The sequence below is a fragment of the Podarcis bocagei genome, assembly GCF_964188305.1.
Source record: "Podarcis bocagei genome assembly, chromosome: 1".
Taxonomy (NCBI): Eukaryota; Metazoa; Chordata; class Lepidosauria; order Squamata; family Lacertidae; genus Podarcis; species Podarcis bocagei.
The window spans coordinates 98,089,387-98,109,673 of record NC_138125.1 but is presented as its reverse complement, the minus strand read 5'-3'; the positions used below and the strand labels follow the sequence as shown (position 1 = coordinate 98,109,673).

The window sequence follows — 20,287 nt, the reverse complement described above, 5'->3', positions numbered from 1 at the left end:
GATATACATTCTGAGATGATGTTTCATCCAAAGAAATTTGCCAATTTGCACAAGGTAATTTGCTTGCACAGCTAAACTTTTGTCTGCCCCTCATGTGAACACTGAAAAGTTGGCCGGGAAAACCCAGCAGAGACTGGGGGACACATGGCTAGGGAGAGGGAGAGGGAGGGAAAGTTCCATTGGGCAGGCAGAGGCAACTTGTGCTAACGGGGCAAGTTGGTTAGGTCCAAGCCAAATCATTTTTTGTTGTGCCTAGGAGTTTTGATCCTGAGTATTTCACTTTCGTTTTTAAAAGCACTCTCTATGCACTGGGGGTTGTGTTCCTTGTGGAAGCAGGTTACAAGTGCCATAGCATTGTTTTAACACTCAAGATGCTCTAGCTATATCTTACTGTGCATTAAAAGAAAGCCCACCTTTTAAGTTGTAAAGAAACAAAATTGTAGAGTTTCTTGAGGCAGCAGAGTTGCCTGAAATAATTTCTAGCGCTTTCTCCTCCTGGGGCAAAAATGGCCAATGTGGTATCCATTTCTCCACTCCCAATAAGGTGGTAAAATGGGCCAGCCTGGCTCATCTTTATTAGATGAGCATCTCTTTGACATGCATTATTGTTGTACCAAACACCCTGCATATGAAACCCTCAAAGTGTTAGAAGTTACAACTTCTTGTGGTATACTACTCTAATGCGCTCTTCAAGCTGGTCACAGAGCTGTCTCTTCAGGTCCATATTCTGCTGTTCATGGCATCAAAGAATGGCAAGAACATTCAACCAACGACAAGAGAAATGTGGTAGATTAATACATGGAAACTAGTCCTATAGCCCTATCCTTTAATTCATTGGGATGATGAGCAAACACAAATTTATCTCCTTTTTTTCTTCACACAATACATTTACAAGACTGCACTTAAATGCATTAGCTGAATGGCCTTGATAGCTTTTACCACAATGTTGTGCATTTTGTTTCCTTTTAAATATATATATATCCTACTTTCCTTCTTAGAAAAGGAGCTGCTCAAGGCAGCTAACAAACAGCAATAACCCTGCAGCACTCAGATTCAATTCCTTAAGTGTGTCTAGTAATCCACTATATGTGGGGAAATACTTACCGGTACTTGAAAATATCCCACTTTAAAATTTTATTTGTGGCAAAACATTTTACTACCTGACATAAGGGTCATATTTTAGAAATCTGATCTATAGACACAATATTTTAAATAGCTACATTTACTAGATAAGGGATAGTTTGCAAATCAGGTATGCAAATCAGGTATGCCAATATGCATAAATAATCAGCAGATGTCACAGTTTACAGGCTTTCTTCATTAGTATTGTCTCCTGTTTTGAGTACCTTGCAGCATTCACATTACTTTTTTTGTACCTTAGTCCTGTGCAACTTTTGAACTCCCAAATCAAATATGGCCTGCTAGCCATAGGTTAGTACCTTGATAATAGTTGCATCTTTGCTTCTTGCCTGGGATGCCAGGGTCCATCATATGAGTTTGGTTTCTAGGCTCATATGATGTACAAGAGTGCGATAATTTCCCCAAGATGCTCCCTAACTCATTTACAGCTTAGATCTGGGAGGTTTCATTGTAGCTCTATGCCCTCAAATCATGAGTTTTACTAGCAATGGAGCAAATACTCCATTAATGCCTTAGGAAGAATAGGCAACAACAAAATAGAAGTGGGGGGGGGGAATGAAAATAGGATGGAAGATGGTTTTTGAAAAGGTGTTCCAACAAAAAACAATTGTTGGTTTGTATTGGCATCCTAGTTCCATTGCTCAAAACTAAACAGGCCTGAAGAACGTTTAACATGCTAAGCTGAGTGCACCATGCCAGCTATGTGGAGCAGCCTATTGGGAGGGTGATTCCCAATAAAAAAAGAGGGGGGGAGTCCTTATCAAGTACCTGGCAGATCACTATAGATGGCTGGAGAGCTACATTGGGTTTTCTCTCTTGTATATGGTTTTGCTAGGGCACCACTCAATAGGAACAGCCATTGATGCCTTCCAAATAGTTTGTTACACAAATAGCTTTAGGTTTGAGAGCTTGCTATCGGAGCCAGAGGCAGCTGCTAAGATGAAAAGGGAAAAAAGCAGGCAGCACAAGATAATTACATACACATTCATCTGAACCTCAACCATAATTTGAAGGTGCAAACAATATAGATACTATCAAGTAAGCAGTGCTGCCATGTATCTATAACACCATTAGGCTTTTCCTATTGATCCAGAGCCTAGTGGAAACCACTGATGAATTCAATTCAGAATGCAAAAGGTTAGGCTATAATATTTGCAAAGGCATGTTATCAATCTTGTCACTGAGGCTACCAGTGGTGGTGAACCTGTCTTATCATGAAGCATGTTCTCTTAGTGAGCTAATTATCCCCACTGTTGACATATTTGCTTATTTATACAATAATTTATCTGCACACCACTGTAACATCTGGATATATTTGCATAAATTAAAACAATATATTAATCATTCTGCAAAGAAGGGGGATGAAGCTATATCCAATTTCTTCTTTTCTCATCTGGGCTGCTCCAATTGTAGGAAGCTGCCTTATACAAAGTAAAAATATTGGCCAGTCTGGCTAAGCATTGTGTGCCCTAGGGCTGTGTATAGCTCCATACCATGGCCGCAGTGCACCCCAAAACCAGTCCTGGGCAAACCTGTGGACCACGAGTCCTGTTACGGATCCAGTCCCAAAGTCTATTTAGGGTCTAAATAAATACAGCTGGGAGGGTGAAAAGGAAGGGGGAAGGAGGAAGGAAATGTTGCTCTTAATTTTCCCCTTTCACAACTGAGAGCAGTGGGGTAAATTCTGTGGCTCCTCCTTTGCAGGTGGCTTCTCTAGCAGGATCGGTGCCTCTGCAGAAGAGCTGCTCACCAGACACCTCAATTCTGCTTGGCACATATTGCTCCTTTGCAAGCAATTTCTCTTTAGGGAAGCCATTTGTAATGGAGCATTCTGCACCATGCTGGGAAAGAAAGTCAGGTGGTGGGCTCCTACTTTTTCTGGGTGATCAGGGTATTTTCAGAGGTCCTCCCCCTCACCCAATGCCTGTATTTCCTTCCTGCCTGATGCCCCACTCATTGACAGCCGTGGATCATTCTGGGCCAGCCATGCAACCCGACTTGTAGCAAGCCATGGCTGCCTGTACCTGACTTGTCCTGCACCTGACTCCCTCAAAAGGTGCTTGATTTGGCTTGGGTCTCAGCTGAATCCAGGGCATAGCCCTAGTTTATACTGACTGAAAGCAGCTCTTTAGTACCCTGGACCAAGTATTTCTCAGTCTTACCTATAATTGCTAGGGATTGAATCTTGGGGCTTCTGTATGCTAACTACATCCCCTGAAATTGAGCTACAGCCCCTCTGCTCATAAAAAGTAACCTTAGCTGTTCGTATCTGAGCAAAATGTTTCAAGCCACTGTGACAGGTAAGTGATGTTTGTGAAATCAAGAGCAACTGGCCAAGGAGCGGAAAGTGTATAGATCACAAACTTATTTTAGCACAACCTCTCTACAATAATTACAACTTTGATAGATCCTTCTCCTCCTGCATATAAATTTAGTTTTTGAAGATAATGCTTAAATTTGATTGTGTTTTAACTATTTTGGAGTTTAGCCACTATCTTTAAACCATTGCAAGTAATGCAATATAGTAAAAACTGCTATTTCCAACTCCCTGTATTGGCTATTCTATACACAATGTGAAGGGTCCTTTCAAAGACTACAATTCCAAAACCAAATGCTGACTTGTCCAGTCCTAAATCTTGCCATACCGGCAATTAAGATACAATTCACAAATTAACATTCATTGCTGCAATCACTGCAGCTCCAAATCTACACTCCAAATCATCTACACTACACTGCAAATCATAGTTTCGTCACAGCTTCTATGCCACCTTAAATACAAGGGGTTGTCAACCAACTTTTACTTAGAGCAGTGGCATTGAAATTAATTAACATGACTAAATTGGGCTCATTAAGTGTACTCTCAGTAATGAGTAGGGGACTACAACCACTATCATTTCAAGAGAAGCATTTCCCAAGTTTAGATGAGTCACTAAGTGATAAAATGCCACATGGGTACATGGGTGTGTGAATTTACATATATTTTGATAAATAATATATCCATACTTATGTATACTAATACATTGTCATCTGTGTATATATAAACTCAAACTATTCAGGGATATGCCTAAAATGTGGTGTGTTAGAAAGAGTTAAATTTAAATAGGTGGGATTTGACTAATGAGTGAGTGTAAGTCCCATGAAAGGACTTCTACTTGCACAACAGGCTTCTCCCCTCTTCCCCCCCCCATGCCCCATAAAATCAGAAGAAGCCCAGGAACTGTGCCTAGGAGGAGGAGAGGGTGGAATCATTGCATCTGACAAGCCACTGAGCCTAGGGCTTGCCAATCAGAAGGCTGGTGGTTCGAATCCCCGCGACAGGGTGAGCTCCCGTTGCTTGGTCCCAGTTCCTGCCAACCTAGCAGTTCGAAAGAACATCAAAGTGCATGTAGATAAACAGGTACCACTCTGGCGGGAAGGTAAACAGTGTTTCCGTGCGCTGCTCTGGTTTTGCCAGAAGCGGCTTAGTCATGCTGGCCACATGACCCGGAAAAACTCTGCAGACAAACGCCGGCTCCCTTGGCCAGTAAAGCGAGATGAGCGCCGCAACCCCAGAGTCGTCTGCAACTGGACTTAACTGTCAGGGGGGTCATTTACCTTTACCTTTTTAATGGAATGGCTAAGAAAGCATGACACTAAATTCCTCCCAGGGTTTTACTCTTTTCACCATCAGTATTGGCAAGGTTGTGCCTTAGCAAGAATTCAGGAAGGACACTCAACTGGAGCCGTAGCAGAGAAATCCTGCTCTGTTCTATTATGAATGTGTCATTTGAGGATGATGGCACCCAGTTTGTCTAATCAAAATTGTGCTGAATTTTTATTGTTAATGCATGTCTTAGATCCGGGTGTCACATTTGAAATTCAGAATTGTTAGCATTATAGGTATCTCTTGGTTCTGGATCCTGAGTTTATAATATAATATGCAGTTTACAGATATTGAAAACTTAATTGTCCTTGGGTAGAATAATCTCATGACCCTCTTGTGCCCAAAGCTTTTGCAGCTACTTAGGGAATTAAGGGGCCTGGCAAGTAGCTTCAGCATGCAGATACACACAGCTCCAATACTAAGGGAGGAGAGCTGATTTAGCTGAACACCCATGGGCATCATTAAAGGTGAAGTTCAGAGGCTTGCCTTCAGGGCTGGCATGGCTAGGGAGCGCCTTTGGTGCCAACCTGTAACACCTGCCTGGCATTGTGGCGCCCCAGGAGTGGGTGCAGCAGGATGGAATCCCTAGCTGTAAGGTAGGCTAGAAGAAAAGCTGCCCTTCAGTGTTGGCAGAGCTGGCTCATGCACCATAGACCTTTGTTTCCCTATACAGATCCATTTGAGGTTAAATAAATAAATGTGACCCCGTGCACCTAATCTTTCTGTCTTGCCTATTTATTTTCTTGTGTGGTTGCAAAGCAAGTTATTCTGTTGGAACAAGATTGCAGCTGTCCATCAATATAATAAATAAAAATCCTAATGGATTTTTTCCTGCAGTAGATGACTGCAGAAATTGGCAGATGAGCACACAGCTAGGAAACTGAAGAAGCATCTAGCAGTCATATATCAGCTTTGTGCGATGCACTTAGAATGCTGCTCCTGCTCTATCTTTGTCCCAATTAAGCGGCCACCTTAACAAAATGAAGTTTGTTTGCACATTATCATGCATGACCACCCAATGTAGCTGCAGCTGAAATAGTTCAGCAGAAAAAAATTAGGCAATGCTCTCTTTATTGTAGCATTAAATTGATTAACTTGTCATTGAACATAGTTTTAAAATGCATCAAAATGTTTCCAAATAAAATATGCAGCCGGACATTCCCATTTGCCAAGTGGGGAGTAAAAGCTGCAAGCTATTTGTGACATTTAACAGTCGCATTAACATCCCTAATTGTAAATGACAGGGCAATTAAGCTTGAAAAATATCCTAACAAAGTGCCTTGGGCAATTACGAGTCTTCCATCTGATATGTGAAAGACTACATTCTATTCAACATGGAAGCAAAGGTTTCCAATATGGTTTCCAATGGATGTCTGACTGGATTGATGGTTCATTTTCCGTGCCTTTCCTAAACAGATGTGTCTAAAAACACTTTATCTAGTTATTTCATATTGCTGTTTGAAGAGGGTGAGGAAACTCATGTAGGTTCGCCACACACATATATATGTCACATATATATAATGCAAAGGCACACCACTTGTGAGAAACCTACCCTGCCCAGAAACCTCAGTTTGTATGTGTGAACTTTTTGAAGTTTTATGACTAGCAGCAGTAGTGTAGTTCCACTATACCAGGCATAGTCAAACTCGGCCCTCCAGATGTTTTGGGACTACTCCCATCATCCCTAGCTAACAGGACCAGTGGTCAGGGGTGATGGGAATTGTAGTCTCAAAACATCTGGAGGGCCGAGTTTGCCTATGCCTGTACTACACAGTGCAGACACAGCAGAAGAGCCCAATTGCTGCTGCCACTGGCCCATTAGTCCAATGCCAACCACCTTGCCCCTTGTGCCTTTCAATAAGCAACAGCAACTCCGCTGATCTGAGGCCAAGCATTGCAACACCCCTGCTGCCCACTACTGTGCTCAGCTTATCCTTTAAGAAAGATGCTTATAGACGGGCAGCTTTGTCTACAAAATGTGTTCACGGGAAGCACTAACATTAGCAAACTTGCGGGCCATGCCTTTAAACATCCATCAGGGCTGTACCTAGCAGTGGATGTGGTGCTCTGGCAGTTAGCAAACCGACCAATGGAAAGAAGAGAGATTTGCAAATCACCCAATTTCTTCTGAAAAAATGAGAAACAGATTAGATCAAGGGTAGGCAACCTGCAGCCCTCCAGATATTGCGAGTCCACATCTCATTCCTAGCCATTGGCCCTGCTGACTGGAGATGGAGGGAGCTGGGGTCCCAAGAACATCTGGAGGGACACTGGTTCCCAACCCCAGGGATACATGATTCTGAGATGCGTCAAAATTGCAATGCTGTAATGCACCCTGGAACAAATAACCTTAACCTTGCTGACATAAAGGCTTTGTAAAGATGCCAAGGGCAAAGAATGGGTAGAGCAAGGGATGAACAGAATTATGCTTCAATCTAACCCCTTCCTTCTTTTGATACTGCATGTAGAACTAGGTGGAACTTACACCACCCAAAATGCAGGTGTAATTCACCTCAGAGGAATCAATGGAAGCAGAGAAAGCAAACATTTGCACTGCCCTCACACACAGACCTAATGCTGGCCAAAAGCAGTTAGGAATAAGATTAATTTATCTCTTCCTCACCTGTCGGGCATATCTGCTCACTTAGGATTTCTCTGTTTCAGTTGGATTGCTTCTTTTCAGTTGGAAAGGAGAGCCACATACATTGAACTTAACCGCAAAAAAAAGTTATTGGGGCATCTGTTTGTGCATTATGGTTGATTTCTAAAGGCTTCCAAAATTATTTATTTATTTATTTATTTAATTTTATTATTATTATTATTATTATTATTATTATTATTATTATTATTATTATTGGAAGTTATAGCAAGAGACAACTAATTTACTTGATGGCCGAAATGTCATCTACATTGTGTTTAAGGACAGGGGTTATACCAGCTAATTTTCTTGGTGCATTTACGTGAATGAAACAACATTTGCAATAGAAAATCATTTTAAAATGCTTACACCATGAAATTACAAAGAACTGCAGGAGTCTGTAAGTAATGAAAACTTCAGTAACAGAATTAAGTATAGTGACTGTAAAATAACAGCAGAAAAACAGTATGTCAAATAGCGCAGGAGGGATTAAATCAGAGGGTTAGAACAAGTCGCTTAGCTTGGCTGTAACTTATCGAAAGAACCCGTACCAAGAAAGGTGAGTTGTTTTGGCCCTAGAGAGGAATTTCTGTTCAGAAAACTATTCACAGCTACTTCTTTCTGTTGGTTACACACACACACACAAGAATTGCTGGATGCAAAGACCCAGGTTTGGTGCAAGTACTCTTTGGTGAAAGAACCCCAGAAGAGATTTAAAATCACAAAATAGGCAGCAAAATAAAGCATAGCAATATGGGTCATTTCAAGTTCCTTCCGAAGCTTCTCTGTTCCCTAGCATTGAAAAAGACCAAACATTTGGTAATTTACTTACAAACTCTTTAGAGGTCAGATTTGTGTGTTTTTCCATACAGCATTCAGGGGGGAAATACACAAGTAGTAAAACTTTGCTTACTTACAAAGTGGTTAAAGTTCCTAAATTATTAATATAAGAACTCAATAATGATTGATGAAAGCTGAGCTGGAGCAATCACCTCAAACCTTTTCATATGCTGAGGTTCTCAGGTAGACTGAGGGAGGTTTAATTACCTAGTTCCTCCCAAAATGAGATGGACATAGCTAATCCTGGCAGGACATCTTAGTCTATGTATTAACACCTTCATGAATTATATGAGGTTGGTTATCCCACACTTTCTTCTTCTAGGTTTTGTATGTTTGATAAATTCATACTCTAGAACCAAACTGATTTTTTTATATAAAAAAAAATCATTTATTTGGTTCCTGTTGGTGCTCTCTTACTAAGACTGTCATATGAATTTATTTCCTTCATTTTTCCTTGCTAATACATAAGCTTTAACTTTTGTTTTCTCCATCCGGAATATAAATGGCAATGAGAAATATATTTTCTTGATCAAATACAGTACCTTTCTTTCCACAGTCTAAAGAAAGTTCCTCCACACTGTGTGAAAAGCAATTAGCTCATCTCTGAATATTAGCAAGTAATCCTCACTAGAAATTGAGAACAATTCTTTATCTAATCTGTCCCAGTAGAATACAAGAGCAACACTGATTAAAGATGTGAATGCAATGTGTCAATTATTTCAAAAATCCCTCTACATCATGTTAGCACCCACAGAAGGGAAACGGTCCCAAAGGAAGTGGGGAGGGACACACAATGACATTCTTACCCTTACAGGGAAAAATATGCTCAGAAAAGCCTTAGCTGTTCAGTTTTACAACTAGACATATATCACTGCATTCACTTAGCTTCTGTTGCCTTGTTGCTGCTTACTGAAAATAATGCCCTTCTAATGTTCATAGAGACCATAAAATAAACATTTATGAAGGTGAGGTTAATAGCGTATGGCAAAGGGTTCTATGCCAAACCCTCCAGGAATGGTTCCCATTCTAATGGTGATTGTTTTAGAAAAACTCTTGTGACTTTCTCCACCTCATCTACTTTCTATCTGGGTCTTTTGTATTCAAAGCCATATGGCTGAAAACCTTTCCTGCCTCATTTTTTATTTTCATTTCTTACATAGTAGATTTAGTTTGGCTTCCTCATAGGTTTGCTTGTTTCTGCAATGCTGCCTCATCTCACAGAACAGGAGAGGTTTATCCTGCCTGCCTATAAGGACCATGTGTTTGCAAAGCACAGATCTGTGCATCTCACAGCTAACTGCTACTTACTTAATTTAAATCCCAGAAGCCCAGGGTGGCAAATATGTCAATACTAAGAGAATATAATTATACAGTGGTACCTCAGGTTAAGAACTTAATTCATTCTGGAGGTCCGTTCTTAACCTGAAACTGCTCTTAATCTGAGGTACCACTTTAGCGAATGGGGCCTTCCACCGCTGCCACCATGCGATTTCTGATCTGATCCTGAAGCAAAGTTCTTAACCCAAGGTACTATTTCAGGGTTGCAGAGTCTGTAACCTGAAGCGTCTGTAACCTGAGGTACCACTGTACCTTCTGAAAAACAAACTTCCGCAAGCAGCAACAAAAACACACACAAATTCAGAATTGCCAGGGATCGGACTTTCAGCTATCCAAAGCAGGAATGCGTTTTCAAATTCTCATAAAAGTTAATAATGAGGGAGACAGACACACTTCATTAGGGAGGGCATTCCAGAAACAAAGAGCCACTACTGAGAAGACCCTGGCACACATCACCACCTACTTGGTAACCCCAAGTGGCAGCCCCAACAGCAGGGCCTCCCCTGGGTCTCACTCCTGCCAGCAACCATACTGCAGCATTCTGTACTAGCTACAGCTTCTGGATCAAGTGTGAGTGGTGTCCCATATTGCACTCATTCAACGCATGGCCTGCTGTGACCAAGCTTTCCCAGTCCATGACCAATAATAGCTGCCATACCAGCCCAAGCTGGTCAAAAGCACATCTAGCTCCCAGTGACAAAGCTGGACCCAGAAGCACCTTGGGACCCCCAACCTACTCTTTTAGTGGGGAAGGGCAGCCAGAATGAATTACTCAGATATGGGAATCACTCACCCACAGTGCCTCCATCTTGCCAGGATTCAAGCTCAGCTTGCTTTTCCTCATCCACCTCACAGCTGCATTAGCTAGCTAACACAGCTGCAGATCTTTATAAGAGGTTACAGGTGGGAGAAGTGCATTTGACTAACAACATACGCCTCTTCACAGGTGAATTCTATTGAATTCAGTGGGGAAGGGATGTCTCCCAGGTAAGTGAGGATAGGCCTGCAGGCTAAATTCAGTCCTAACTTCCCAAGAGTTGTGAGTCATATTGAATTCAATACTTCTAAAGAGATATGATTTGGATTGTGCTGTAACACCATTACATGCAATGAATCCTTTATATTATTGCATGCCACATATGACTTTCACAACAAAAGACTTTAAACCATACACACAATTAAATGTGTGCAATGTGATTTCTTGCCAAATTATTATATACAAATCAAATCAAATCTCTGCATTCTTTGATTTGTGGGTTCCTGTTTTCTTTTATTGTTTTATACAACTGGAATACTCTTTTTGTGTTTAATTTTATTTTCCAGTAAACCCATATTTGGTTTGTTGTCTGATAACTGAAGACATGCCCTTTTGCAGAAGAATAACCTGGAGCCATATTTAAGGAAAGGGAACTGTGTGCATTGGGGTCAGATTGCTACTCCCACTCTCATTTAAAACGACCAGATTTTGGCTTAATTTTAACTACAGAGCCATCAATGTTCTTAGGTTAAAGGCTGCATACAGTGATGGCACACACAGCTCGAAGTGTGTTGAATTGCAAATAACATCTTTCTTGATTGAGAATTCTTACCTATTGGGACTGACATATCTAATAATGAGATGGTTGAGCTGCCTCCCTGCTATGCAGTGCCATGATGATTCCATATGTCGGCTGGTGGTTTTTCCTCACCACCACCCTGGTTAGTTACTAGAATAGTGGTGGGAGTGCTAATGTACAGCTAGCTTCAGCAGGTGCCTTACTTAAACATTTGGTCTAAAATTTGCTTCTTGGAATACTAACTGCTTCATGCATAGCCATGGCCGTTGTTGGGCATTGAAAGTAGAATGTGTGCATGAACACCCACACCCCTTAGACTCTACAGCAAGTTTCTCTTGCAAAGTGGCGTAAGACATAAGATTTGAGGCTGGAACTGGGCACCTGGCAGAATCTGCCGTCTCTAACCTACAGTGGTGAAGTCGTGGACTTGACTTTCAAGGGGAAACCAAGGAGAGGTGATGATATTGGTGGGTGGTGAATATTTTTGTGGGGAAACAGTTAGGGCCAGAGGCACCAGATTGGGAGGGCGATGGTGGAGGTCAACATTGCGTGCATGCGCAGAAGCTTCCCGAGCTTTGGGGAGGAGGGGCCAAATTTTAATACCTTAATACTCTAATTTACTGGGAACATTTAGGGAGCTAGCCTAGTCAACCCTTAATCCACTGGGTGGTGATTCAATTACCTCAAACACTTTCCCTCTGACTTGGTGTCTAGAAATGTGATTTCCAAGAAGCAGGCAAGACAGAGGAGACCCTTTCTGAAACAAAGTAAGACACTTAGGTGCTGAGCATTTGGATGACTGTACTGCGAAAGTGTCTACTGTTTTCCTACAAGTGAAGAGGATGGGGACCTCACAAGCAGTCACTTCCTAGGCTCCACCTAAATGACCTAGGCTCTGTCCAGGTTCCGCACCAGGTCCAGCTACCACCAGCTGCCACTAATCCACACCGAAAAGATCACTCCAGCATTTTATTAATTTACTGGACTTTATATTTTTTGCACACAATATATGCCATCAGTAGGGTGGGGGGCTGAAAAAATAGTGTCTATTGTCACAGGTCAACAAATCCTGCTCCTGCCTTGTAATTATCTCTGTGTGCACCATTCCTAAATATAACTAAGGCAAGGTGAGTCTGGAATAACACTTGCTGCATTCTGCTTTCAATATTATTATTATTATTAAAATCCCATCAAGAAAAGCTGTGGGTGAATTGAAATGCCTCTGGCAAAAAACAAAACACAACATTCAACTTACGGTAGGGCTAATGTAATTGAGGCTTCAGGTTCCTGTTGTCTTTGAAATGGTAGCGTCGTACCAAAGCGGTTAACTGCATGGCACAGTTCACTAGACTATTGAACACCACAGCTTTGTAAATCAGAAAACAAATTCCGGACCCTGAGATCTCCCTCTGCCACCACATTTTTTTGCCACAGAAGGTTTTCTTATTAAGTGCGTATTAGTATGTTTTGACGGATATCAACAAAGTCCACACACCCACACCCGCTTTTTAAATAGCACCTGATAATACATGATAGAGATAAAATGAATTGAGATTAAAATAACAGAGTCTGGACCTGGAGAGCTGCACAGGAAAACTCAGGCACTATCTATCTTTGAATAGACAAAAGAATCAGCTGCGATTGAAGGTTATGACTTTGCTTTTCATCTTAGAGTGACTCGGGCTCTTTTTTGCTAAAGTGCTTTCCCCTCTCTTAGAAGCCATTACTATTCCTGACAAAGATGTCAAATCCTTCAGTGCGCGTGTTTGACATTTCTCATGCCAGTCCAAGCTCACCAAGTGCTTTTTTTCACTTCTGTCATTTCTGGCCACTATCAATGCTGTGTCAAGGTATTGTCACAATGGTTTTTACACAACGGTGACCGTATGCTTTCTATAGGGACACCTGTTTAAAACTGGTGAAATTATCAAGAATTTTAAAGTTTGATTCTATAGCTTTATAAACTGCTGAGATGTTTCCTTGCAATTGAGTGGTGGATAAATAATTTTGAGAAGTTTCTTCTTTTGTATAGTCAGGGAAATGGGCCTTGAGCATCCAGCTGTTTTTAGCCTTAGAGCCAGTGTACAGTTTAAAATGATTTCTTTGTATATATATATAGATAGATATATAGATATAGATATATAGATATATAATCAGAGAAGGAAACAGTTGTTACCCATTTAGAAACTGTGAAGGATAGTTATTCTAACTCCTCTCTGCTGTTGGACAATATAAATGAAGTGTTCTAATGGGTAACTCGTCAAGGTTAATGCAAATGATGTGGCAATACCTCTTGTTTTTCTTGAATTGATGGGATTTAAGTGCCGATGGGAACTTTTTATTATTAAGCTGTGTGCCTGGTGGGAGTCATGGCTGGAAAGGAATAAATCTCCATCCCTGTGTGCTGTGATCCTGTCTTCAGACTAAGTGAAATTTCATCCCTGATACCACTCCATGTAGTGAAAACGCATGCCAAACACACGTGTGGTCATGATCTCACATAACTGCTTCATTGTGTGTTGAAGCCTCGTGTTCTCAAAATATGTGCAGCACATGTACACACACACACTTTCCATGGGGACAGGAATCCTAGCTGACAAGGCTCACATCCACAACATACACTTGAAGTGCATTTAAAGTGCACACGTTCCTCCACTGAATCCTGAGAACTGTATTTTCTTAAGGGTGCTGGGAATCGTAACTACCATGTATTATCAGGCGTAACGTGCAGTTTAAACTACTTCTGAGTATTGAGGCAAATGCTGCTAAACCTATTAATACATTGTCTGGTATTGGACACCGAAGGGCACCAAAAGCATTTCTTAAAACTGGGCAATAGGCAACAAAATGACAAATGAGGTTCAGTGTGAAAGTGTAAAATCATCACTTGTAGAAGTGGTTCAGGGTAGAAGTACTGAAACATGATTCACAGTGGCACAAAAAATAAATAAATAAATCCTAAATTCACACATAAACAGATGGGATCTGAACATGCAGTCAGCAACCAAGAAAGAAATCTTAGGGTGGTGATGGATACAGGTAAGTGAAAAGCATTAACTCAGTGTGTGGTGGCAATGGAAAAGATAAATTGCATGCTAGAGATTGAAAACAAGAATACCAGTATCATAATTCTTTGGAATACCACCTAGTGTTCTGGTCAACCCATCTCAGAAGGATGTTGTGGTGCTTGACACACACTCCCAGGATTCATCTGAGAGCATTTTAAAATACTACTTTTAAATGTGCCTGGGAAATGCACCCTTTTTAATGAAGACCTCCTAACTTTTTTTTTTTAATTGATGTGTGTTAACTGTTTTATTTTGGTGATAAGTATTTATATTTTGGTTTAAACATCTTATGTAAACTGCTTAGGTATCATGTACATCAGGTCACATAAAATAGTATTAATAAATAAATAACTACCCCCAGGGTAGTGGTGGGAAACACACAGTGGGGCAGCTTTGGATCTATGAGACAAAAGGCCTAGGACACCTTATGGCAACCTGAAGCCATATGGGGAAGGGCCATAGCTCAGTGGCAGAGCACATGTAAAAGGTTCCAGGTTCCATCACGGTGCCTCTGGGAAAGGCTCTTGTCTGACACTGTGAAGGACCAATGGTCTGACTTGGGACAAGGCAGCTTCCTATTGTTGCTGACCACCCAAATCCCTGCCAAGCCACGCTGAGGCTGTCATAGTTTTAATAAATGTGATTTATTCACATATTTACACCTAAGTTTAGATGAAGGGAGTTCAGATCTTACAGCATGGTTATCTTAAGAGAGGATTGTTGCCCCCAGCAGTGCAGAACTGGAGTCCAAAGTATCTCTCCCAGTCTGCCTTCAGCCAGCCTGCCCAAGATGGATCTCTGTCTTTTTTCTTGTATTCCAAGCCTTGCGTCAAAGGCCCCAACTTCTTCCAGTGACATCACACCCAGTTACTCTGGCAACCTTCCAACCCCTCAGTCTCTGTTCACACCTCTGGGCAGGGGGGAAGCACAGTTCTCTTGCACTGCCAATAGCCCTAATGGCCTTGTATTGTTTCTTAATGGCCCTAGCTTGGCCAGGTTGGTTTTGCATAGGCTAGCTCAGGAATTCCTCTGCAGCTGGTATTGCCCCATTCATATCCCAAATAACCAAAATCCTACCATTTATCAATTTCTAGGGTTTAGGGGAGTTTTCCCCTAATCCCATGTTTATATATTTCTAACCTTACCCCCCCCCCCCACTGGAACCAATGGGGAAGGTTTTTATGGTTTTTGTTTTTTAAAGATAACCATGCATAAGAAGATGGTTAAGTCCACAACATAGGAGTGTGTGTGCATGCGTGCATACATATGCACACACCCTCCCGTACATCCTATTTGACTACCTAATCCATTTGCAAGTGCTCTGGCAAACATCTGCTCTCATACACCACACAGGCTTTTAACAACTGGATTTAATATCATTACTTAATCAAACAAGCAACTCATGAAATCAGGTCTTCCCTTCCATCCTCCCCAGTTCATTTAGATGTTGCTGAAACTTAAGCTACTGGACTGAGAAAATGAATGCATGACCTGAAATCCCAGTAAATCTACTCTCAGCGGCTTCAGTGAGACCACTTTGCATGAGGAATTGTAGGAATATGTCACTTCCCACAAATGCCCGTCAAAGCATCATTCCCTTGTACCATACTTGCTTGCTTCTCCCCATTTTTTTAAGTGCAAAAGCTCACTTACTTAAGGGATTAGTATGCCTTTGAAGGACTTTCTTTCACACAGAGGGATCAGGGGAAGATGAAACAGGTAGACTTTTAAAAGACGCTGCTCATCCTTAAGCTTCTGTCAGTTTCAGCTCCATTATCTCTTTGGTAAACATCTCCTGCTGATGTCTTTTTCCACTGACAGCTGTTTCCCCCTGTCTCGAACACAAAATATTATACAACCTCCGTAATATTTCAAGGCTGTATTTTTCCGCCCCAGCTTCTAAAAAAATAAAAACCTGTGGGCATGCCCTAGTCAAAGGTGAGCAGTTTCAAGTCTCTCTCATTTAGTGGGGAACTTATTTCTTTTAACAAAATTTATATTCTACTTAATAATTTAAATAAACCTCTAAGTGGTTTATACATAAAATATAAAACATTCATTTAAAAAAATACCAATAAAGTCAACAGACAAGTAGATGTAACAGAACCCACCCATTAACATCAGCAGGGCTTAAACTATCTCTCTTGTTCAGGTATCAATGGCAGACAGAGACACAGGTTTCCTCCTCTACTTCCATGTGCTATACCAGTATGACTTAGCTGAAAGTGGGGCATTTTTGGAGGGGGAGACTTTACAAATAACAGAAAAGATGTTTGTTGGATCAATGCCAATAAGAAGCAATTTTATATATCTGGTGTGTATTTTGATTAGGGGGCTGAAGCCTTAATCCGGCCTTCTAAAATAGATGGCCACTGAAACTCTTGTTGTAAAAGGTAAAGGGACCCCTGACCATTAGGTCCAGTCGTGACCGACTCTGGGGTTGTGGCGCTCATCTTGCTTTAGTGGCCGAGGGAGCTGGCGTACGACTTCCAGGTCATGTGGCCAGCATGACAAAGCCGCTTCTGGCGAACCAGAGCAGCGCACGGAAACGCCGTTTACCTTCCCGCCGGAGCGGTTCCTATTTATCTACTTGCACTTTGACGTGCTTTCGAACTGCTAGGTTGGCAGGAGCAGGGACCGAGCAATGGGAGCTCACCCCATCGCGGGGATTCGAACCGCTGACCTTCTGATTGGCAAGTCCTAGGCTCTGTGGATTAACCCACAGCGCCACCCGCATCCCCCTTGTTGACCAAGCTGCAATTGGCAGGTGAGATGCAGTAGAGAAGTTTGTCTATGGCAACTAGGCAAAGTCTGCCTATGGCACAGAGCAGGAAGAAGGAAAGGTGTTGCCTAGGACATGTTCTCCTTTCCCCGTGCTGAGTCCGGAGTATAGTGTGATGGCCCTGTATCGCATGGGCAATCTGCAGCCATAGGGCCTGGCTGAAAACTAGCAAGCATTCCTTCAAGTTGAGGCAAACTTGTGTAGCAGAGAGGTAGATCATCAAGACTCCAAAAGAAATGGAAAACAAGTACAATGAGCCTGGAGGAACATTTTACAGCACACAACCCACTACCATCTCACACTTTTACTTTTTTTTGGGGGGGGGAGGTTGGTGATATATCAGCCCAGAGACAATTACAACACCTCTGTATTTCATTACTCCAATCCAGCTGTAGTTGTGCACAGCTAGATAACATGTAATCAGTACTAACCTGGGGGGGGGGGTATTTACCTGCATTAAAAGATGCATCTTGGCAGGCTTGTGAGGCCATAATGAATTTCCTAATGCATCAAGGAGAGATATTAAATGTGTTTGGTATGGAAAGAGGTGGCAGCAGAAAAAGGAAAGGGAAGATGGTGCCCCAAAGCAGTAGCAAACAAGAGCACAGAGGTAGAGGGGGCATTAATGCAACATTTTCTTCTCTATAGGCGTATTGGCAAGATGGGAAGTAAAGGATAAAGCCAAGAGAGAGAAGGATGGAGAGATGAGGGAATAAATTATTTAGCATTATAAACTTGTACTTTTTAATTGTAAGCAAGGATGTATTGGGGGCAGGAAATGATGAAAGTAATTTCACTTGGAATGTCAACATTTTTAAAAATAATGTACGGTAAGTGTGTGTTGAACTCAAATGAGGGGGAGAATTCCACTCTTCAAGACCCTCGTTTTCAGATTCACATTGATAGACAGCTACCATGTTTGCTTCCTGAAGTGTACATTTGCATGAACATATAGGGCACCTTCAAAGCTAGAAGAATTTCAGGATAAAACAAATAGCACTAAATGCGGAGAATTGTAGGCAAATGGTGGTAGTATTTGAACAGCTTCCTTGCATTTACAGAACCAAATTAGATCGACTAAAATAGCTAAGCATAGCAAATGTACTGTTCCTGGGGAAGTTGAGAATATTTGCCTGCTTTCAAATTGCATCATTTTATTTTTATAGAACTCCCCAAAAAGCTTAGCCACATAATGTCGAAAGGACTGGGGGGTTTTCTTGGTAAGGAAATTGTATACAAAGGCTTTCTCTCGCCTTAGCCTCTCCTATCCAAATATGTGGATACTTGAGTTCACTTATCTTTTCCATTATGGCTTCCAATGTATCCGGCCATTCCCCCTCTTGCCTCACAATAGAAAGTGTTTTAAGTTGTAAGACTCCAATTGAGAAGATGGATAGCAGTTTTAAGCATTTTAACTGCGAACAGGCGTGCAGCTCAACCTCAAACGACAAACCAGCTCAAAATCAGATAGTCTAAGAAGTTGTGTGCAAAACGTTTCAATAAGCTCTTGTAAATGGCCATCAAAATGGCTTTGATTTGGATACTAAAAATGAAATCCTATAAGAATCTAGTCCGCAGTAAGCCCTGTTGAGTTCAATCGGACTTACTCCCAGGTAAGTGTGTATAGGATTGTATTTTTAGGATAGGGGTTAACTTAAGGAAGACCATGGAAGGAAAGTTTGCTGTCCCCTTTTCCCCACAGCAGATACCTGCACTACCAAGAAGCTTCTCCAGGAGTGAGGTGGTCATGGGACCCTTCTGAATAATGTGGGGTGAAACACAGGTGGTGCTGAGAGTGGTAGCAATTGCATCAAGAACCTAAGAGCCCTGATGTGGATGAGGCCAGAGAACCTTCTAATCCAGCATCCTTTTCTCACAATGGGTATCCAATTGTGTATGGGAAACCTGCAAGCCAGGATCTGAGTGTAACCACACCTGGTATTAAGGCATACTGGCTTCAACAGTAGAAGAAGGGCAAAGCCATCCATATACCAGCCCTAGTTGGTAGCCATGAAATTGCTTCTTCAGCTAATGTACTGCACAATCCTATGCCTTGCTATTTGAGTGTAAGCAGTGCTTTGTTTCTAGAAAAATAGGTGCCGGTACTCACCGTGAAGTTGTTACAGTAAGTGTCACAAATTTTAACACCAACCAAAAAAATTAGGCACTGGTACTGCGTACCCTTGAGTACCCCCTGTAAAAAATGCACTAGCTGTAAGTCCTATTGAGTTCAATGAGATTTACTTCCAAGTAACAGTATATTGGGTTGTAGCATTAGGTGTCAACCAAACCACTCAGCAAAAGCAATATTTCCAGCCTTCTGTAAAACGGAAATACCGTATTTTTCACTCTATAAGACGCACCAGACCACAAGACGCACCTAGTTTTTGGAGGAGGAAAACAAGAAAAAAAATATTCTGAATCTCAGAAGCCAGAACAGCAAGAGGGATCACTGCACAGCGAAAGCAGCAATCCCTCTTGCTGTTCTGGCTTCTGGGATAGCCGCACAGCCTGCATTCGCTCCATAAGACGTATACACATTTCCCCTTACTTTTTAGGAGGGAAAAAGTGAGTCTTATAGAGCAAAAAATATGGTACAGTGGTACCCCGCAAGACGAATGCCTCGCAAGACGGAAAACCCGCAAGACGAAAGGGTTTTCTGTTTTGGAGGCGCTTCGCAAGATGAATTTCCCTATGGGCTTGCTTCGCAAGACGAAAGCCCATAGGGAAATCTCCGGGGACCTCTTTTAAATGCTGGTGGTGGGGAGCAAAGCCTTCCCCCCCCTCCGGCCTTCAGAAGAGGTCCAGGAGGGCCGGCGGGGGCCGAAAGGCTTTGCTCCCCACCGCCAGCATTTTAAAAGCAGTCCGGGATAGCAGGGAAGAGCTTCCCGCTATCGCAGACGGCTTTTGAAGGCAGGCGGGGGGGGAGCAAAGACTTTCGCCCCCCGCCCGCCTTCAGAGGAGGTCCAGGACCTCTTCTGAAGGCGGGCGGGGGGCGAAAGTCTTTGCTCCCCCCTGCCTGCCTTCCCGGACGGCTTTTGAAGGCAGGCGGGGGGGGCAAAGACTTTCGCCCCCTGCCCGCCTTCAGAAGAGGTCCAGGACCTCTTCTGAAGGCGGGCGGGGGGCAAAGGTCTTTGTCCCCCCTGCCTGCCTTCCCAGGGGCTTTTACATCGCCCCGGACAGTGGAGAAGTCCTCCGCTGTCCCGGGCGATTTTAAAATGCCGCCCGCCAGCATTTTAAGATCGCCCCGGACAGCGGAGAAGTCCTCCGCTGTCCCGGGGT

General features: G+C 42.3%; 1 long non-coding RNA gene across 1 annotated transcript in view; it reads right to left on the bottom strand.

Annotated features, from left to right (window-relative positions):
* The window catches only part of LOC308590370, a 41,382-nt gene that overhangs the window by 5,879 nt on the left and 15,216 nt on the right, over positions 1 to 20,287 (bottom strand). The window lies entirely within an intron of this gene.